This window comes from Rousettus aegyptiacus, unplaced genomic scaffold (assembly GCF_014176215.1).
Source record: "Rousettus aegyptiacus isolate mRouAeg1 unplaced genomic scaffold, mRouAeg1.p scaffold_m13_p_2, whole genome shotgun sequence".
NCBI lineage: Eukaryota > Metazoa > Chordata > Mammalia > Chiroptera > Pteropodidae > Rousettus > Rousettus aegyptiacus.
In genome coordinates this window covers 159,214,858-159,236,950 of record NW_023416295.1, presented here as the reverse complement: position 1 = coordinate 159,236,950, position 22,093 = coordinate 159,214,858, and the positions used below count along the sequence as shown (strand labels likewise).

General features: G+C 34.3%; 1 long non-coding RNA gene across 2 annotated transcripts in view; it reads right to left on the bottom strand.

Annotated features, from left to right (window-relative positions):
• Positions 1–22,093, bottom strand: part of LOC107518054 — a 467,892-nt gene that overhangs the window by 11,260 nt on the left and 434,539 nt on the right. For both annotated transcript variants that reach the window (XR_004955769.1, XR_001598721.2), the window contains one exon: positions 17,562–17,766. This is a non-coding gene — a long non-coding RNA (uncharacterized LOC107518054). The remainder of the gene's footprint in view (positions 1–17,561; positions 17,767–22,093) is intronic.

Genomic DNA, 22,093 nt, shown 5'->3' with positions numbered 1-22,093 from the left:
CTCCAACTTGGTTTATGTCACTCCATTGTCTTTCCGTGGAGCTTAGGTCTTGAACCTACCCTTTAGTATCCAATACCTACTTTTATGTGAACGGTTACTTTTCTAGCAAATAATACCTATCAATTTCTGGAATGTTTATATTGCTGTGTTAATACCTAGCATACTGCTGACACATAGTTGTGAGATTGGGATGGGGATGGAGACTAAGAAAAACCTTCACATGTATGTTTTTTGGATAAATATGCTACCTAGTTGGTTTGTGATAAGCATGTTGCTGAGAAAATTTCGGCTGCTTTGCATGAACATAAAATATTAGTCTTATGTTTTTCCTTTTCTGTTTAAACTTAACTCACTGCCCATCTGTCTTGAAACAGACATCATTTACAGGTCATTCCTGCTGAATGCCCTTTAATCCTCATCCTTTTTATCTGGTAAACCAAAGAGAGGCCTAGTTATTGCTCTTTGGGGCCAGTTTTAAAAAAATGTTTGGAAAGAAACACACAAGTAAATAAACCCATAGCTAGTGTTTCTTTGGCTTTTAGGATTTGAAAATATTTTGATTGCCTGCATGCCTTCTGAGAATGATTCCTTCTGGCTATGAAGGAAAAGGGCCTGTTTCACAAATCAAATAAATACATATGTATACAAAAGGTATTCTCAACGCTCTACTAGTCATATGGTAAGGTAAAACATGTTCTCTTCTGCAATCCAAAAAGAATTTAAGGCTTTATCAATTCACTCTCATAGGGATATTCTGACTTCTTGCAGGGCCTCATTTTAATGCTTATGATGTGCAGATGTTTTCAGGGTTTAAAATCATTCGAGGTGAGTAGCCAGGAAATGGCAGTCTGTTTCTTTGAAAACTCTGATTTTTTTTTCTGTTTCGCTGATGTTCCCAAATCATTCTTCCCAAAGTTTCTGCTTTCAGACATTAAAGTCTGTTGTTAGAGCTTGATAAAATAAAAAATAAAACTTTCAGGTCAACCTCCATTGGTTACTTTTAAAATTCAGTCAGGAGACTTTTCTTCATTTGTTTTACATACACTCAAAATATTTTTTTTTTTCCTTTACTTCCGTGTCACAAAATAGCCAGTCACAAAAATGTACTTTGACAGTAACATTACTTTGATTAAAAACATAGATGTGTAAGATTAAATCTTGCATACACACACACACACACACACTCACACACACAAAATCAGTAATTTTCAAATATTTTCAATGATTGGGAAAATAATTCAACAAAAATAGCAATGTTCACCTGTCTCAGATATAAGCTCTTCAAGGATGAAAATGGCATCAGAATTTGGGATATGTGATGTGAAGGAGTCCAAAGTTTTACTACCCCAAAATATGCCTTTTGGGATATTGATTTTAAACTGGTTATTAAGAAACAAAAGATTTAGAAAGACCCTTTGACCACCCCACCACCACCACCACCTGCCTAAAGGAATTCAGATAGAAAAACCTGCTTAAAGAGAGGGAGAATGACTTTGGCATCATAACATAAACTTAATGTGGCAGACAGGAAGAAATCTAGCAAAGCCTGTTTGTTGGACTTCTCACTCTTCCCATTGTTTCTGTGTGGACCAGCGAGACTTTGTTTACTATTGCCTGCTTTCCCTTGGAAATCCTAGATCCTTGCCTCCTGCTCCTCTGTTCAGAATGGCATAGAAACCTCACGTGTCTAATGTGTATTCTAGTCTCATATTCTCCTGGTTTCTCTGAGTGTACATCCATAATAAACTCTGGACATCTTCTTCTGTTAACCTGTCTCATGGTAGTGTAATTATTAGCCCAGCCAAAAGAACTTAGAAAGGTGGAAAGAAAGTTATTTTTTTTACCCCCACAGATGGAAAAATTACAATAGTTAATTGATAATAGTGATTGAAGCACATTTCTGTCAGTTTCATATAAATCATCCTCTTCCACTGCTCACTTCCCCCTGTACCTGAGATGACTAAGCACCCAGCATTGCACCCTCAGATAAGTCCTTCCTGTTATCATTATTATCACTATAGGATATGTGTCACCTGATAAACTGTTATTTAAATAAGGAACTGGCATATTCACATTTCTTAACACATCAAAAGACACAGATTATTTGTAAAATCAATACCCCATCCATCTCTTCTTCAGCTCTAAAGCTGTTAGACAAATTTATATGGAATCATCGTAGCGTTGCAGTTTAGAAACATTGATTGGAAGAATTTGTTCATCCTTAGGATTTTTTTTCCTCATCAAATTCCATATTCCATGACCTGAGCAACTAAGATATCCTTTAGTAGGTAAATAAATAAACTGTGGTACATCTAGGCAATGGAAAATTATTCAGTGCCAAAAAAAGAAATGAGCTATCAAGCCATGAAAAGACATGAACAAACCTCAGATGGATATTACAAAGTGAAAGAAGCCAAGCTGAAAAGGCTACATACTGTTTGATTCCAACTATGTGACATTCTGGAAAAGGTAAAACTATGGACACGGAAAAAAGATTAGTGGTTGCCAGGAATGGAATTGCAGGGAGAGATGGATAGGCAGACACAGAGGATTTTTAGGGCAATAAAAGCGTTCCTTATAATATTATAATGATAGATATATATCATTATACATTTGTCCAAACCTGTAGAATGTACAACGCCAAGAGTGAACCCTAATGTAAACTGTGGACTATGAGTGATTATGATGTATCAATGTATATGTGAGGCCATAGGATATGTGGGAAATCTCTGTATCTTCCTCTCAGCCTTGCTGTAAATTTAAAACTGTTCTAAAAAAATTCATAACCTGGTATATTTCTGGCCTTGCCATGGTACAATCCTGATGAAAAAGCAATTATTCCTAGCCCTATACTTGATTTACCCACTTCCCTTTCTGCCTACTAGAAGAGCTTGGGGGCACCTGGAAGTCAATGTCCAAAGTCGCTAACTGGAGGTGATAAAGAAAGAGACATAAGAGAGAATATCTACATTCCTTAAGGTCAGGTTCAATAACTATTTAGCTCCAAAAAGTTCTTTCCAAAATTTGTTCTCCAAGGGGGGGGGGGTGGGCATGCTTGCAGGTATTATTAAAAATTTTCTTCAGTGCTAATAATTGCTAAAATCTCCCATTTATCATTATGATGTACAATCTGAGGATCAGACTCTTTAACTTAGATCTATCCCACGTTAGTAACATGATTTGTGTCCTCCGTACTTGCAGTGTCAACCATGAAGGGTTGTGGAAAGAAGAAAACATATAGGAGGTGCCTTATAAGCTGTAAAGTACTTTAAAAATATTGTTAGTGTTTTCTGGTGATACAGTTATAGTGATAATGATGATGGCAATGATCATGATGATGATGATGATCATGATCATGATGACAATGCTGGTCAAATGAGAGCCAGTTGATTTCATAATATACGAAAGGGAAGATATGAGGAAACAGACAAGAGATAATATAATGATAAAGTCTAAGAGTATGATTTAATATAAACATAAGATTTTATTTAGATGACCCTGAATGGGAAAAATCATAGTCTCATCCAAAAGGTCTTGTTGAAAATTGATTTCTCCAATTTTCTTTCGATGTATCTAAATTATGTATGCAGGTAATATATGCCTACTAATAGATGTTGTTTATTGAAGTTTTTTACCATGTACTTATTATTGCTAAGCATTTTGTATGAATTATCTTAGTAGGGGTACAGATTGATATCCTATCATATTAGATAATATCGAGATTGTATAACATATAAATACATATTATATAAAAAGAATCAATAGGATTATATAACCCTCCCCCAAAAAACTATTTTAGTTTTGAGTGGGATTTCATGGAACTAATAAATTTGGGAGGAAAAAGGATGCTGGAAGATTGATTTGGTCACTTGGATTGATTGGAGGAGGCATCATGGAAATAAATTGGTAAAAATCATACTGTTGTATTTGTATGGATGGACAATAGGAAAGGTTTCAGGGAAATATACCAGTAATGAACATAATTCTCAATTCTAGTGATGATATGCCCCCTCTGGATATGGAACTCTGTCCCCCAATATAAAATGCATCCCTAAAAACTATGCCTTTCTTCTGAATATTTATCAGCCATTACATTTTACATACTGTCCACTCCCTGACTACCTATGTGTCTGGAGGTGATTTTCACTAATTTGCAAGGAATTGACAATTCTATTTTGGTTTCTCTATTTATCTGGCATTCATTTGGGCAGAAGCCTATTCCACTATAGGTGGTCTGTGCTGAGGTATAGAAACTAATCTTTAATATCAGCTTAACAAAACTCAATTGGGCAGGCACATTTGTTGCTGAAAGTTCCATAATATGTTTTGATTTCAAATCTAAATTTGAACATTCTATCACCATGTGTGTCAGTAAGAATGAAACTTGAGTAAACAGGAGAAAGCCAAGGTAGAATCCCCAGTTCCAATTTTTCCATTCAACTTGACAGTATGCTTTGGGCTTATTAACACAACATTTTAATGAGCACAGAAATCCGAGGTATTTATTTTCAGCATTTATCAGCTAGTCTCTTCTTTTCCCCTATCCACAGAAAAGCAAGTAGATAGGCAGATCAATGCACAGAGTAAATACAAAATAGGAAAAGTGATGGCCTCTTCAGATTCCTACTTCTTAAAGTGGGAGTAATTGTCTTTGCACCACCTGGTTGAACTGAATAGTATATTTAAGAATAGCCCAGAACAAATAGGTCATTGATGATTTGTGCTAATTGAAAGGATGATAAATTCCCGAGATGACTTATTTTCAAACCTTTGAAGCCACATTTTAACAACACCTGAGATGCAGAATAGTAGGCTGGTGGGTTTGAATTTTGGCTCCTGATGTCAAAGCTTTTGTGCTGCAGATTCCCCATCTATAAAATAGGGAGAATAATGTCCCCCGCATCAAAGGTTTTTGTGAGTGCTTAGAACAGTGCCTGGCACATAGTAGATATTATATAATTGTTAGGCATGATGATCATCATCATTATTATTCACATTTATGTGTTCATTATTTAACAGATAAAAATCCCTCCATGTTATGCTGGCTTTCTCACAAAGGCGAATTAAATAGCATTTCATTATTTCAGTGATAGCCAATTTATTCATTATCTCCTATAGCACACTTACTATGTGTCAAGCACTATGCAGTATTAAACAAGGCAAAAAACTTTACCTATACTTATAGTTTACATTCTAGTGGAATAATGGACAATAAACAAATGTATAGTATAATGTCTGTAGTGATGGAGAAACTAAAGGAAGTTTGAGAAATGCAGAGTGACCTTTACTCTGTTCCTGCATTCAGCTGTGTTTGACAAAAAGGCTCACGGCAGGCCATGCTTTTCCTCTGAAAGGAATTCTCAAGCTGACATTCTAGGTAACTATTTCACTGAAACCCCAACCATTTGGATGCAGCAAAAATACTCCAGCATATGAGCGCATCCAGATAGACATATGTACACTGGTTTTCTGAAATGTAATGTGTATGTAATTTCCTGAATGGCTGGTTGTCACATCCATCTGGTCTTATTTCCATAGCACTTGAATGCACCACGAAGATATAAACCCTAAAAGCTAGAAAACAGAATTTAAATACCCAAACACATACGAGGTGTGTTTTCAAAGGCAGCAGACAAGCGAGCACTGCAGTAACTTCATTAACTTCTCAGCCACAGTTGCGAGTAGCTGAAGACTAAGCACAAAGGCCACAGAACATAAAAGACATTCCACCAGCAGATCTCGTTAAGCGGGCTTAAGACAAGCTTGACAAGCTAATGACAAAAATCCAATTTGGAATTTCTGGACATGAGAACCCTGAACAAATCCAAATACACACAAAAAAATTCTGCCATGTGTGCTATGTGAAAAGGCGACAACCCGGTGTCAGTCAGGTCCACGTAGTTCATGAATCAAAGCCCAGGGATGGGTGTTGTCCTATTTAACCACACTGAATAGGAAATCATGTTTGATGTGTTTTTGGGTTTGGGCCCTTGTCCTATTTAAACCGCACAGATGTTGTAGGTTCCTAAATTATCAGTGGACTCCAGGGAGATGCTCATCAGGTTAAATACGCTGAACAAAGGCATTGCTAAAATGTAGATACTACATTGCTTGGAAAAGCCTTTTTGCTACTGTCTTCCCTTTCTCTAAAAGGCCTTTTTTCTAAATTCTGTTAGCACCTATGGAGTCAAGACCACGTTAGATTGTACTTACTTGCATGTCATGTTAAAATTCCCTAGTTGCTCTACGTATGCATATTTCCATTCCAACTACTTTCACATCCTTAGAGCGGAGGAGAATTCATTGTCATAAAATAATAGCACTAGTCTGTATGCCCTGCACAGTGGGAAGTGCCTTACAAATATTGTTAACCCTCATATCAATCTTATTATGGTCGACTCAATTTTTTAGATAAGAAAGCTGATGATTCAAATAATTTGACCCACCTTTAATTAGTGGAGAACCAATGACCTACACTTGAACCATCTGATTTCAAAGACCATATTTGTATTCTACTACCCAGTGCAGGGAGGAAGAAATGCTTGTTGCATGAATACATGAATGAATAAATGCATTACATAATATCCTTATAATTAAATGGGAAGAATTTGCCAATTAAACTGTACTGCAGTTGTAATAAAAGATATAAAATGATAGGACAGTTATTTAAAATCTTTGCAGGCCTCGCATCTTGTACTTTATATATACCTTCGGTACTTTTTATAATACCTCACAAACATAAAGAATTTGTAAGACATTCATCGAATCAGTGAAATATTTTAACCCAATGTGACAAACGACAAATGGACACAATGGCTTCCTTGGGCCATTTTCCTACTCCTGTGACTAGCTCCTTATATGAAAGAATAGATTTGTATGCAATCTGGCTCCAGGTGTTAATTTCTTAAAAAATCCCTAGACATGCACCCGTGTTTAGACCTCTGGCCCTTTGTCCAGTCCTGAGAGAGACCTAAGTTTCTGGTTCCAACTTTTCCAAATATAGCCTACCCCATTTCCCATAAGTGCTAGTAACAATAGGAAATGATAATGTGTTACTATTATGAACAATGCTGTCAGTCAGAATATCTTCCTAATGTTTGTTAAAGAGAAACAAATTCCACTCCTTCTGTGCAAACCTGGATAATGTCCTTGATTTCATAATATACTAATTTCTGGGTGCTATATTTAAATGTAGGAATATTCACTTAGCACATTACTCTGCCAATGCTGCACGGAGACACAGCATTATTAACTTCTTCTTCTGCTGCTGCTTTTTTCCAAATAGTCTAGAAAAAAACTCCAAGTGTATTCTCCTACATTCATTCTTCCCTGTCCCTCACTGTAGTAAGAGATATTAGGTCAGTCACTTAACGTCTCTGCAAACTCCATTTACGAAGAAGAATGTGATGTCATTTGCCCTATCTCGTTACTGTGAATATTACATATGATAATATGTATAGAATTACTTTTGAGCTATGAAGTGTTATATAGCTGAAAGAAATTATTAGAAAAAAAGGATGTCAGAAGTTTATGTACTACATATCTTGAGGAGCCAGGTGTTTAATTTCATTCTCATGTAAATGACTGTGTATGTGTATGCACATGCATGCGCACATACTTACCTGGGGGAAAATGGGTATATCTGTACTGGTGGAAAACTTTACTGCATAAAGTTTTAAGAGTTAATGAATACCATATTTAAAACATTTTCTAATTGTCTCTGTTGGTTTTTGTTGCAAAGCCACTGTATACAGTAATTATATCTATTTCTACAGTAATTATATCTATTACATATTAAGTGTCAACTTGATGATAGGAATTAGGTTAAGGTGTTTATATACATTGTGGAGTTTATTTATAACACTGCTATGTGTATTATCAATTCTCTTTTGCAGATGAGCAAAAGGCCCTAAGGAATTAAGAAAATGCCCCATGGTCAAACTGCTGGCAAGTGACAGAGGCAGAATCTGCATTAAGGTCCACCTGTCTATGAAGCTTTGCTTACCAATTCAAGTCCCATTCATTTGAAATTTGCATTAACTATACTATATGTTATATATTTTAGGGAGCAAGGTCAAATGAACCCTATCCTTTGTGAAATGCCAGGGTTTCTTTGACTAGGACATAAACTTATTAAAAACAGGCAACTTTTTCAAAATAACCAGGAGCTTTAAAAATTTTTAAATGTCTTCAAAGGGTTTACAGCCTCTGAATCACGTAATATGCAGTATCCTGTAATACAGGTTAGTGAGAATTATAAATGGGGCTAATGACCATGATTATTAATCAAGGAGTGCCGTGAGAGGGCTTACTATGTGCACACCCCTTCTCCTGTGAGAAAGCTGTGTGAAGTTTGAGGGGAAGGTTTAACAAAGAAATAAAAGATAGCCCTCAGGGAGCCTACAATCTATCCTTTCGAAAGAAAACCAGCATACACGAAGCAAAGTAGTCAGAGTCAAATTAATCTTAGAATACATTAGTAGTACTTAGAAGTAATAAAACGAAATAAAAATTTTTTCAAAAGATTAAGTCCCTCAGCTTTTAACTCAGTCTGACCTGCTTCCCCCACACGCCAATTAGAGTTTAAAGAACAGAATCATACACTTCATTTACAGATTGTTGAACCTTGGGCACAGTGATAAATCCTTTATAAGTCAGAAAGATAGCTATATTTATTTTTAAAATTAAGTAATTTGCACACTAAAGTTAAGTGATTTGCCTAAAGACTATTATTAGATGTCTGATAAAAATCCATAACTCCATTTCACATCACTGACCTGTTTTCCCATTTTAAAGTTTACTGCGTAGAAATGCTCATGTGTCAACAAAGATTATTAAAAAAAATTCTGACACAAAACAAGTTCACATCTACACTTGGAGACAAAAAAACCCCCAAAAACAAAAAAAAACCAACTACTAAAATATGTAGAGACTCTCATGATGAGAAAAGAGTTCCCCAAACATCACTCTAAATAAAAAAGATGGTTGAACATTATAGGATGAATTTTTTTTCTTTCATCTATGCTCTAAAAAAAGACTTACATTTATTTAGCAGTTGTTTTAGTGAACCCGGCAGCACAGAAAGTAAACACACCCGACAATTCAAACTGGTTGGCCGACTCTAGTGTCTAAATTCAATTCTTTGCTTAGGTGATTTTTATGAATGTATGTGTATTCTATAACAGTGAAGTCTCAGACTGTCTACAGAACATTCAGCAAGCTGCCTATCACCACTGGCACATAAAACATACCAAGTTTTTAAAAATAAAGAAATTACAAGAATAAAGGAATTTTACACTAAACATCTTTGAAAGGACTAATACCAAAATGATCATCAAAGCAAGACAATTCTGAAGGTGATGTTCTGAGCCTATTATTAAATAATCATCATTATGACACATGAATTTTACTTTGAGAATATTGGGATTAGCTTCATTGATTAGACAGCAAATAGCAATCAATAATATGCTACAATTGGTATTGATACAGAAAATAGAACACAAATGGTCCAAGAAGGACTTAATGTCCCTTTTATCTACTTTAATTTAAACTATTTTAACTACTTCATGTTTTTCTGGGCCAGTTAACAGTACTTTAACATTTTTGCAGCTAAGATGAAACAAAGCTATTTTCATGAATTCCTTATTTTTAGTATTAAATTCTATTGTAATGTTGCTGGATCTAAACCTATCTTAGGAAACCCAAATTACACAAAACTTTGGGGATAGAAATTAGCATAATTGATATAATTCAATTTTTGGTAATTATAATTCTCACTTAAACCTAAATTAAATATGCCAAACTATAATTATGTTCAAATTTGCATCATGAAAATTATCCCCATTTTGCTCATGGCATCTTAAAATATCTAATAAGGGATTTTAAACTCTTAAGTTTGAGTCAAGAGGCCTTATTTTCATAGCCTATGGGAAGAAGAGACTTATGCATTAAGCACAGTTATTCAGCCTCTTGGGAAAGGAAAGATAGGTCCATTATTCCTTCACTATATGATGTGAAGGATTTGTACTATAATCTTTGGGTACCTCTAAGTCACATTGCCTTTAATGAGTGCTGAGTGCCACAGCAGACGGTAAAAGATTAATGCTTTCTTTGGGGAGAAACCTTAAGCAAAGCAGGTCATACTTTAGGACAAAGGTGATGGGAACCAAAAGACAGAAAAGGTTGAAATGCTTTAAAGTTGGGCATTTGAAAATAAGCACTGCTTTGCCATCTGTTTTTAAATGATTAAAAATGAGATAATCTGAAGCCAATGAGACTCACCTTTCAGCCCTGTGAATTGCTCAGATTCTTAAGAATCCTATAAACAAACTTTTATTATTATTATTATTAATGTTATTATTATTAATTTGGGATTCAAAAAGAAAAACCCATAAATACTACTCAGTGTAAGCTGTTTAACTAAACATTTTATTATTTTATTTCATTAAATTAGACAGTTAATATGATTAAATTTGCAAGGTGGTTTATTTATCTTAATCTGTGAGATAGAAAGTAGGGAGATATAATCTGTGATATATATTTGGTCAAGAAATAGATGAGTCTGGATGTGCAGGGCTGGCATAATTATCAAAGCACACAATGAGTTTCTTAAAAAAAAAAAACATATGAATGTATCTCCAGTTGAGTAAAATATTCACATTAATACCGGAATAAGGCAGAAGAACCCTGGCTGACATCCCATCTGTTCTTATGAATTAAATTTAGAAATCATATGTAATATAGACATTTCTGTCTGAATATCATAAAACCTTGACACATCCAGGCTTTCATTAGAAAGCTCCACGATGTGACTTGAATAACAATCTGTCTTAGCTAATTAGTATTTTCAGTTTAGCATATTCACTTCCAGACATATTGCTGTTTGCACATGGTAATTTAGGTAAACAGATACCATCCACAGCTGCATCAATTAACACTGCTAATCAAAACTGAATTCAGGTAATTAGGCACATTTATGCAAAAAATGTGTAATTTTGGAGAAAAGCTAGATTCTTTAGTAATATGTCAATAAGTAAAAATCTCCTTTTGCTTATGAAGATGAAGAATGAGGGGAGAGAAATCACCATTAATATATACATTGTGCAGATAGAGTGAAAATTCCTAAATTAAATCTCAGATTTTAATTGGCCTGTATTTTCAGAAATTGGATCGTATTTTTCATGAATGTTTTGCTCACTGTTTCCACATAGTAAAGTTGATTCACATCTGTCTAAGAGTTTAATCGTCGTCAAGCAGGACCCAAATGGTTAATGAATTCTTAAGTACTTATATAATTAGAAGAGATGTTGGTCAAACTTGCTGTTCCATCTTGCCTAGCACCTCTTAGGAAAGATGCTCTCAGTGTGTCATGTTTTATTACACAGTTTAATTTTCTCTGCTGCTAAGTACTTCCATTTGCAGTTAGACTCACAATAGTAATTTCTTATTTTCCTGCAAATATTTTTACACTTCCCTGATTCCACACAATGCTCTTTAGTTGCTTTTTCATTCATTTTAATTAGTTATTGTGAATTAATTTTCTTGTTTTCCTACTAACATGAACCGATCTGATCATTTTGATTAAGTATCCTAATCAATTCATGAAAACTAGTTTAACTGTTCGTAAGTTATAAGTGACTGACTAGTGACTAAGAATTCGGAGTGAGGAGAGGCTGATAGGCTTATAGTTCAAGCTAAGCAAAAGAAAAAATTGGGCCATTTTAAAAGCATGCTGAAGTAGATATGGGAATCTCTCTCTCTCTTTCTCTCAACTTCTCCTTTCCCTTTTCAGACTCTGAAGCTTAGATTTATTTCTTATTGCACATAAGCAGGCCTTTACAACGAAGGATAGAGTTCAGTGTCCCTAACTTTATTTTAATGGTAATAGTCCCTTTCAAAACAATCTCACAAATATTTCCTTAGTACCCACCATGTATCAGGTGCTGTTCTAGGCCCTGTGGATAATTACAGAGATGGATTTAGACCCACCAAATTCCTCTGCGACAAGCTCAGAGAGTTTACAGACCAAAAGAATCAACTTTCAAAATTTCTTCAAGCAAAATTTATCTATTAATTCCAAACTTTTGGAAGCTCCTACATTAATTTTGTGGAGGTTTTTGTCAGACCTTGGTTAAATCTTTTCTCATAAAGAGCAGGAAATGAGAACCAAAAATAGAATGATGGTGTTTTTGCGCATTGCACAACCCCATACAATTTATATGTTTACTTTCTATATTTATTGAAAATATTTTTTTCACATATTCCTTTAAATGCATTTATATAAACAACTGGACAATTCCCTATGGAACAGAAATCTAACTCTGTGCTCATATCTGTTTCATGAGTAGAAATTATAAAATATGGAGGCACCCACTGGTTATCAAATTACTTCATCAAAAAAAGTATATGAGGTGGAATGGTGATACTTCTAACTTTGATTCTGTTAAACAAAATTATTTATGAATTTTAAATGAAAGATAGGACAATTTTTAAAATATCCAAATGATTGGTTTTCAATGAACTAAATAATAAAATTTGGGGAGGACAATTTCTGGTCTTCATAAAATGAGCCAACTAAATAAAGTACACTAGATGGATGGGTCAGTGAATAATCTTTGGCTTTCTAAACCACTTTTCTTACTTCCTTGGAAGTCAATCAGGAGAGAATTCTTTCATTTTAGTTCCTGCATTTCAGTTAATTGCTCTGTCTAGAGACAATGTTTTCATTTGTCTAAAAATCCTGTGCTCATAGTCACCAAGTCTGAGCAAAGTGGCATGCTATGGATGTTGCAGTAATTTCTCTGGTGAAGAAGGTCCTGAAATATTGCACCAGCTTCTAATCAAGGCCGTGCAGCTGACTGACTAGCTGTCTGACTCTGGCAACTCACTCTACACCCTGAGTCTCAGTTTCTGGTCCATAAAACGTGGCTCATTGAAACACTGCTCTGGGTTGCAGGGAGTACCTGGAACGATGGCAGGTACTCAAACAATACTTGTTGGAACTGAACGAAGGTCAGTCAGTGATGGTGCCTGAAATTCTAACGCTAAAGTCATTTTTGTCAAAGTTATCTTATGAAGCAGTTCTCTAGATTCCAAAGTAATGTGTAGAAGTGATGCAATAATTTTAATACAAATAGCATGAGATGCATGACTAGGCCACACGCCACTACACTACATTAGGTAAGCTTCCAATTCACATGAAAACTAATGCTGGGGAACTAACCTTTGCAATTAGCTGAAAAGGTAACATCAGAGCATTTACTATCTCTAAGGTATTTTTATTATTTTGTCAAGCGAATTATAAGAAATAATTCATTTGACCAATATTAACCAATTTTATTCCAGCATTATTGTCTGTTAAAGAAACATTTTTAAAAGTTCACAGGAGACTACTTTTTGACTATTAATGATTTTTAAAACCCTGAAAATCTTTGAAATTTGCCAGCCATTATCTCTCTTTAGCCCAGGACAATAAAATTGCTCTGTTAGAGTAAGTAGGCCTACTCGAAGTTTTTGTGGAATTAAATTCAATTATTGACTCACAAACAATATGCAATGAATAAAATGACACCACTGGTCACTTTTTACGCAGCCTGCTTTTTAAACAGAACTCCAACTAAAATATGTGGTCCATAAAAATACCAAACAGATTAGTTTTGGCCTGTTAATGGCAAAGAAGGTTATTTTACAACTATATGAGAAAACGTCAGTGTGGGACTGGATGGATTAGAGGGATAGATTGTCAGAAACAAAGGCAGCAAAGAAATAAAAATGCCTTCTAAGCACATTGAAGCAAAACAAATGATTGGATTTAGGATTTAACAAAATATAATCTTATTTGCCTTTGTTCTTTCACCAATTCTTTTTTTCAACACTAAGACAATATAAATTTCCTTTTCTCGAGCCAAGCTTTTCTGTTATGAAAAAGATTGCTGATAATTAATGGCAATACAGAGAAAGATATTATCAGTAGTTTGGCACATTAGCTTTCTGTGCTCAGAGAATGTATTTACAATAAATTTTAATGCCAAAAGTTATTTTTATTTATTTCTGGTAAGAGGTAAATGAGAAAAACCAAATTAGAGGAGATTATTTAATTATATCCAAAGAATTAATAGTGCTTATTTTAGGGATTTAATTTAGCCAGAGTGTTTATTTTTTTAGTAAAAATTATCTTTAATAAGAAAACAAGTAGTACTGTAGAACAACTAGGTTTTTTCAAAGTTTGACATTCGATGTATCAAAGCTAAGGTTGATAATCTATACTTTATCAGGCAAGGTACAGAACAACATATTTGTTTATAATTTGCGGTTAAATACTAGCCTCATGATTAAGAATTAGAAAATTATCCTTATAGCAAACAGATCTTAGTTAAACATATTATTAATCACTGCTGTAAGGTATTATCCAGCTCTCTGGAGGATGCCACAGTCACTTTACTAGCTGAATAATCTGTCACTCTATCACAAGTTTTTCATCTTTGACTTTCTTCATAGGCCTGGAGTAAAAACCTATCTTTTAGAAGGATGTTAAAAGAGTACATGAAAAGCTGTATAAAAATAAACTATAGGACCTCAGGCTTCTTAATTTTTACACTATAATACCTTGAACTTTTCTACCTTGACAGATTCGGAGTGAATTCTTTGATGAAAAGAGAGAGAAATAAATTACACATGGAATGAAGAGGACTTTTATTACCATTTTAATAGTCCACAGACACATAAAAGGAAGACGCGTTCACTATGTGGTGGGACCTAAATCTAAAAATATTCACTGACTTAGTAATAAAAAAATTAATATGATATGAAAAATGGAAACCATTTTTTGAAGTGATGTGAATATGCAACTTTTCAAAGGCTTGAAGAAAATTTAATGAAGCAAAATAAAACCAAACCATTAAATGGCTTCGTAAATAAGTACAGTTTGCTCTTCCTGTGACATTTTTTAACTTAATGGAAATACTGAATATATCCATAGACTATCAGAGATCACGAGGAATGAATTCCAGACATCAGAAATAATCAACATTTGAGAATAGCTTCATAAGCAATCAGACCGAATGTTCCCCCCCACACACACATTTTCAGAAGACAGTATATAGATTAAACATGAATATGATATGCAGCTTTGGTGGTTGGTATTGGATTAGAATGTTATTTATTCTTAACCTTTTCTGGGATGTTCCTAGATTGTTTTCTGTTGAGATTATGCATTTGCAGTATATGGAGATTGCCTTCGGGATCCCTGTATTTGCCAGGGTAGTGGTTTTGACGTTTTGAATGGGGAGAGGGATGCTTGGGACCCCTCCCATGTGCTCCCAATTATCTATACGTTATTCTATATTCTCTGTCACTGAGATGCTCTTGCTAGAGCTGTGATCCTTCCTAAGCAGCATCCCATTCAGACATGCAAAAATGAAAATTAAAATAGGAGGGTTTTTTATTATTATTATTTGAACGACATATGACCTGCTCGATGTTTGCATTTAAATTGGCCAGAATAATTCTGCTCTGGCTTTTAATTTCAGAAGGGTTAATCACCCTAACAAAGGTCAATCAAACTTTAATCTTCAATAAAATTGCTACAGCCCCAATCACTTGCGGGACATTTATTACATTCCCATTTCCATGCGAAAGAATGCATTGCTTTCATTATGCACCACTAATCTTCTAACTCTTTACATTAGCACATTTTGCCAAAAAAATATTAATTCCTTTGAAACTCTGACATGAGTTCATTTCTACACATCTCAGGAGATAATCCTGTTTAAAAGAACGGGTACGTCAGCTATGGACCACTTTCCTAGCCCTTTCTAATCCTCATAGACCTTTGCTACTCCAACTGAGTTCTTACAATAGCAAATCTCAATTACACAAAATATTATGGAGGTTTAGGTTAAAACAGCATTATATTATTTTAGGAACTTAATCCTCTCTATTGTAGGTGATTATGCCATTCATCTACTTGTTTCTGTCCGTAATGTTTACTGCATACAAAAGTTATTATTGATTTGGAGGAAGCAAATGTTAACCGTATTTGAATAGCAGCAGAAGGACTTAAATTCATTAATTCATTCACTCAATAAATATATATTGAGTGCCTCTTAGATGCCGGATACTAGGAGGAAAGAGATGCAAAGTCAAAGGAAAAAAAAGTCTCTATCACGAGAATAACATTCCCTTCTGAAAATGATGTCTAGCATATAATAAAATAATGATTTAAATCTTCACTTTCAGCTTTTCTTATCAATGTCATTAAATTTTAGAGAAGATTAAAAAAATATAAGTCCAGTTTTAAGCAAAATTTCAATAAGCAGTTTTAAAAAAATTATCCGGACACTTAAAGGTGTTAAAATCCATAGCCCCACAAAATGATTCATTTTTTAAATTTGAGAATATGAAATTTGATTGTCAAATTTTAAAATGAGTATTCTCAGAATATCTAGCCTCCCATGGTGAGGAATAAAACCATGAGAAAGCTTAAATGCACTTATTAAAAATATACATGCTGTGAATTAATTTGTTTCCAAAATGTTATTTCATGATGTTTAAAAACTGCTGCTATTAACACAAAGACAAACAGAAATGGGCAAAAAACAAATTACTGCCTTTTTTTTGTTGTCGTTGCTATGATATAGTGGCCAGGATGACCACATAGAGAAAGTGAAAGAACTTTAACATATGCCGACAATTATATAGCAAATTGATTGCCTTGGTATTTATTATAGCGGTGGTGTGACACAGCATAAATAACCTAAACTTTGCCTTCTGCACATTTTTTGAGATGCCTTTCTCTCTGTGTACTCAGAGAAAGGGCACAGGCATATACATAGAGGCACATGCCCCTCCTCATCAATATTCACATTCATTCATTAGCAATATGTGAAGGCTATGATTTGGGAAACTCCCCTGAGCTTGAATATTCAATTAAGCAAAGAAAATCACAGTGAAAAGAAAATACAGGTACAACAGTCAATGCCCAGAACGGCACTGGGGAATAGCACATAATTTCAAGAAATACCGGTCTCTCTAAATGTTGTAAAAAGCCCCAATTACCTTGTTTAATTAAAATCAAGACTTTAGCCCTCCTTTCCCTGACTTTGAGCATTTCTGGAAACTCAGATAGAACCTGTGCATCTTCTATAACTATGCTTGCTTTTTTTTTTTTTTGCTCCTGTAACTAGATTGACACAATAGAATAAAGCAGAACAATGGCTTTTATATTGTTGAGCAAAATAAATCTAACGCTATTCAACGTAAATGTTCAACTGACATTTGTTACCAAATAGTTATTCTGAAACCTGATCAAAATTAGCTAGACACAGTAACAGGAAAAACATTATATTCCACTTTCAGTATCAAAAGCTATTTCATTTTATTTCTGAATTTCTAGATTTGGAAAAAAACCAAAGCTTTCAGAGAATATGCTGCTGTAAATGCTGAAAAAGAGTATGAATCTATCTATGAATTATTTTGGTCATGAAACAAAAGAGAACCCACCAACCATCAAACAAAAATCTTAATAAGAAAGCCCAAGATGTGAAATTATGAAAGAAACATACCTTTGGCTGAACAAGTTTAGAATTTTTCATCTTGCCTATACTGTTTTGCCGGTCCACCTTGAGCAAAAGTCGACAACGTGTCCCTTGTGATCTCTGTGACAATGCCATCATATCATTGGCAAATTTTTCGATTAAACTTTGCAAACGTAGTAGCAACTTTGTTAATTATGATATTAGCCAGCTGGCGGGTACAATCAGTCAACCACTGTAAGAAAGCCAGACAAAGAGACATCTAATCATTGCAACCAGAGCAGATAAATTTTGTTCCTTCCTCATACGTGTCACAGATTCTATCCCTTCTGACCCTCTCCTCAGCCATCGACTGTCAAATTTAGATTCTTCGAGCTCCCAGCTTCCCTTTATCCCTGCCTTAGATCTGAAACTCCTGGTTATCAGGAAGACACGCGTCACCAGCTGTCTCAGAGCCGGAAAGCAATCAGGTGAATACTACTTATTATCTTGCATTGCTTTCCGAGCAGTGACAAGATTGATTTGGGACCAAGAATACATTCAGCTCTCAGACATGTAGTTCCTAGAGTTTGAGTTCAAACAGTAGGATATGTGTAAAGTTGTTACTGAGGACTTCAATCCCAGTTAAGGATATAGATATTAGAAATATAAAATTATAGAAAAAAATTTTAAAAATCTATTAGAGTTTCTTTTTTAGAGGACTTTTTGTTTTCTTTTGCTCCTCTGTGCTACCTTGGCAATGTCTGTGGGCAGAATGTTACCCAGAGGAGCCAGCTCCACGGCTAAGTAGCCTTAAGTCAACCCATGGAAGCGGCATTCTGACATTATCAAGTTGTCGCCACCTGTCCCTTTTTCATCAAAACCAGTAGTCTATAAATTCCAATTTCTGCAATGTAGCCTCACATAAAAGTTCAGAATAATATGGGAAAGTACAGAATAATAAAGAAAATTAATTAGGGTATCTCAGCTAAGAATCATTTACATAACTTTAGATTGAGAGACAGACATCTATCTTTACACCCTAATACAAATTTTCCCTTCAATAAATCAGTCCACTGAAAACACACAGAAGCATGCATATATTGATTGATCAATAGGTAGATGTACACACACATACATATAATGAATTTACTGAAATGTAAATGCATATTAGGTAACATACAGAACAATGAAACGATGTAACAATATTTCTGATAGTGAAACATTCAGAAAAGCTTGATTTGCATAGAAAGACACTAAACATAATATTTACTAAATGATATTATTTCACATTGGAATGTTTAAGCCTCAATGAAGTAAAAATTGTATATGCAGAGTTTAAAAAAGAGTATTATATCATATGATAATAAAGTTAGATTCATCAACAAATAAGTCGGTCTTTCAGGGGTGGAAGAGTTTAGTGAAAAGTTAAAATGCAATTTTGAAATACATTTTACATAGGAATTCTATATATTTGGCTCCTTAAAGGGACCAAAACGATTATTTCTACCTGTGAAAATTATAGTTATAGTGCAATGTATATAATAAATCATGTTATGTACTCTAAATTTACATTTTATTTTCACATGAGGGATGTTCCTGGAATGGAGGGTCCTAAGTCCCTGCATTGGTTTATTTAGCCTCAAGTACTGAAAACATAAATGTGTTTAGATGCAATAGAAGATATATGCAATGGGGTTAAGACGATTTAAGGGTTCTCAAAACTACAGAGCAAAATACTTTCAGCCTAGGAAGATAAAAGGGTTTTATAAGTTCCACCAGCTCAAGATAGGAGGAAAAAAATACGGTTTAAGGAATTCTTACAAATATATATATATATATATATATATATATATATATATATATATATATATATCCTTTATATCTTGGGCTGATATTAAGAAATGAAATAGATTCCATAAAAGCAAAAGAAGAAATGTTAGAAATGTTTGAGGATGAGAGTGTGTGGTGGCATAATGTCAAGGACAAAACTCTTAGATGTGACGTAGATGTAAACGAGCTGTGCCGGTCACATTCAACATCATGAAGTTGGTGACAGCCATGGGGCCTGGTACACAGTAGTTTCTCAAGAAACCATGTTGATGAAGAATGATACTTTTGTTGTATGCACTGTCCTCCTTAAAGCATATTTTGCATACTTTTAAAATTAAATATTACAAAAAAAAACACTCTTTAGGCCTATGCCGATTTATATATATTAATTCTAATATAGGTATTTAAATTATACCTGTTAAAATACTGAAAAACAGTTCATACCTATATAGAAAAAGAATTAAAATAGACGTGTATGATTATAAAATAAGTGTTTCAGTAATGCTCACTATTTGCTCCTATGAAAATAATTCTAACTTAAATATTAGAATGAGTTAAAAATCTCTTTACTCTTTGACTGAAAAAAGACTTTTCCTAGGAAATTCAAAGAGAATAAAATATACTACTTACACAAAATTTTTCATTGCAGTAGCATCTATAAAAGAAAATGGAAACAATCTAATATCTCTAGTTAGGAAATTATTAAATAAATTATAGCAATTACTCGTGTGATAATGAGGATGACTGAAAAAACCAACTTCTTATGACTATACTGAATGAAAAAGTAGAATACAGAATTGTACATATGTTGATTACTGAGTACATCTGGAAGGAGAAATGTCAAAATAGAAAATATGCTCTGTGGGATTAGCAGGTATTTTAGTCTTTTACAAAGGTGCGCCTTAACACCATTATAATAATTATTAAGTTCAAAAACTTAGGAATAAAAGACCACCATCTGTAAAATGGGAACAATAATAATATCTTCTTAAGAGGGTTTTGGTATTAAACCAGATAATGCACATAAAACCTTTTGCATATTTCCTGACCTGTAGTAAATGCATCATTATGTGTTTTAGTTACTATTATCTTTACTATAATGATAAATAGTACTGACATGTCTGTCGCTACTAACTACATCTTTTACATTTTCTATGAAACATTACCCAAAAGTCACTGAATTAAGCGAGTCAACCTGAAACAAAGAAAACTCAGTATTTTAAACACAAGACACCAGGCACAGAAACATAGCCTAGATAATAAAACTGATTTATAAAACAACAACAGTAAACAGATAGACATGACTTCAGTTACAAATTACACTTTGCAAAAGGCTGATAATCCTTTATAATTTTACAAGACTTATAGGTCTTATAAAGAGAGCTCTAATTTCCACTCCTCTGTGGAAGCTTATGAAGAAGCAGGACTGCTGGAAAAACTGAAGACGAGAATGGAGAAACTGACCTGGAGGAATTGACACCTTGAGGAATCTCAGTGCTCTTCCTTTTATTTTCTAAAGCGTGCTCCTTGCAGGTACAAATTCCATCTCCAAGCAGACTCACCTAAGGCTGCTCTTTTTCTAGGGCACAGCATGCAAGTGCCACACATCACAATGAGTTGTTTACTATATAAATACAATGCATAGGTGTGGAATTTTTTAAGGATGGAAGCAGCCAGTAAGAACAGAGCAATCTAGACTCAGAAACACTGTCCATGGAGAACCACACTGAAATATCCACCGTGGATCCAGCAGACCACTAAGCCATACTCTGCTAGAGATGCTTTTATTGGTGTGTGACCAATGGTCTTCCACTGGCCCTTGCGACAGCCCTTCTGAATCCCTTTGATTACTTGAATATGTTTAATTAAGTCTCAAACATATATTCATTTCATTTCTGCCTTCCAGCCTGCTGGATATGCCTAAATTCCCATCTCTGTTATGCCGGTCTCTGGAATCAGACCTACTACTTCTGTGCCATTCCTGGCTCCTTACTTACTAGCTCTGGAACTTTAGGCAAGTTATTAAACCTTGTTAAGTCTCGGTTAAAAAAATAAACACCACCTTGTATTAGTATGGTAAAGATTAAATAATACATGTCAGTTTCTTAGCACATAGTAGGTATCCAATAAACACTTTGTCATTGCTGAAATAGTAATGGAATCACTGGGAAGCAGCCCAGCCCAGCAATTAGGAGCCAGGGATCCAGAAGCAAGCTTTTTGGGTGGATTCAGATCCTGGCTTTCTTACTTAAATAATTAACAACAATGATAACAGTAATAGTAACTCCCTCACAGAGTTAAAAGAATTAAACGACTACTATATAGCAATGACCACATAGTAAATAATGTTTACAATTATTAGTATTACTCTGTCTACTACACTAGTTGACTATTTCTTTTCCAGTGCTTAACTATTGTATAGCAACAATAAATCAGGACTTTGTGAAAACCTGAGAACATGTTTGACAATAGATGGACAAGGATCCTCATTGCAGCACTATTTATAATAGCAAAAGACCGAGAATGATCTAAAAAGACTCTAAAAGTAACCGGTTAAATGGGGTCTTTTATATCCTTACTGTGGAATGCTGGCAGCCATAAAATGAATTACTGATATGAAATTATTTCTATGATACATTTTAAGGAAAGAATAGTGCAGAATGATGTGTGTCATCATTTTGTTTAATAAAAAATTTGTGCATAATGTTTGTATATTTAGAGAAGATCTCTGAAAAATATTCAGAAAAAAA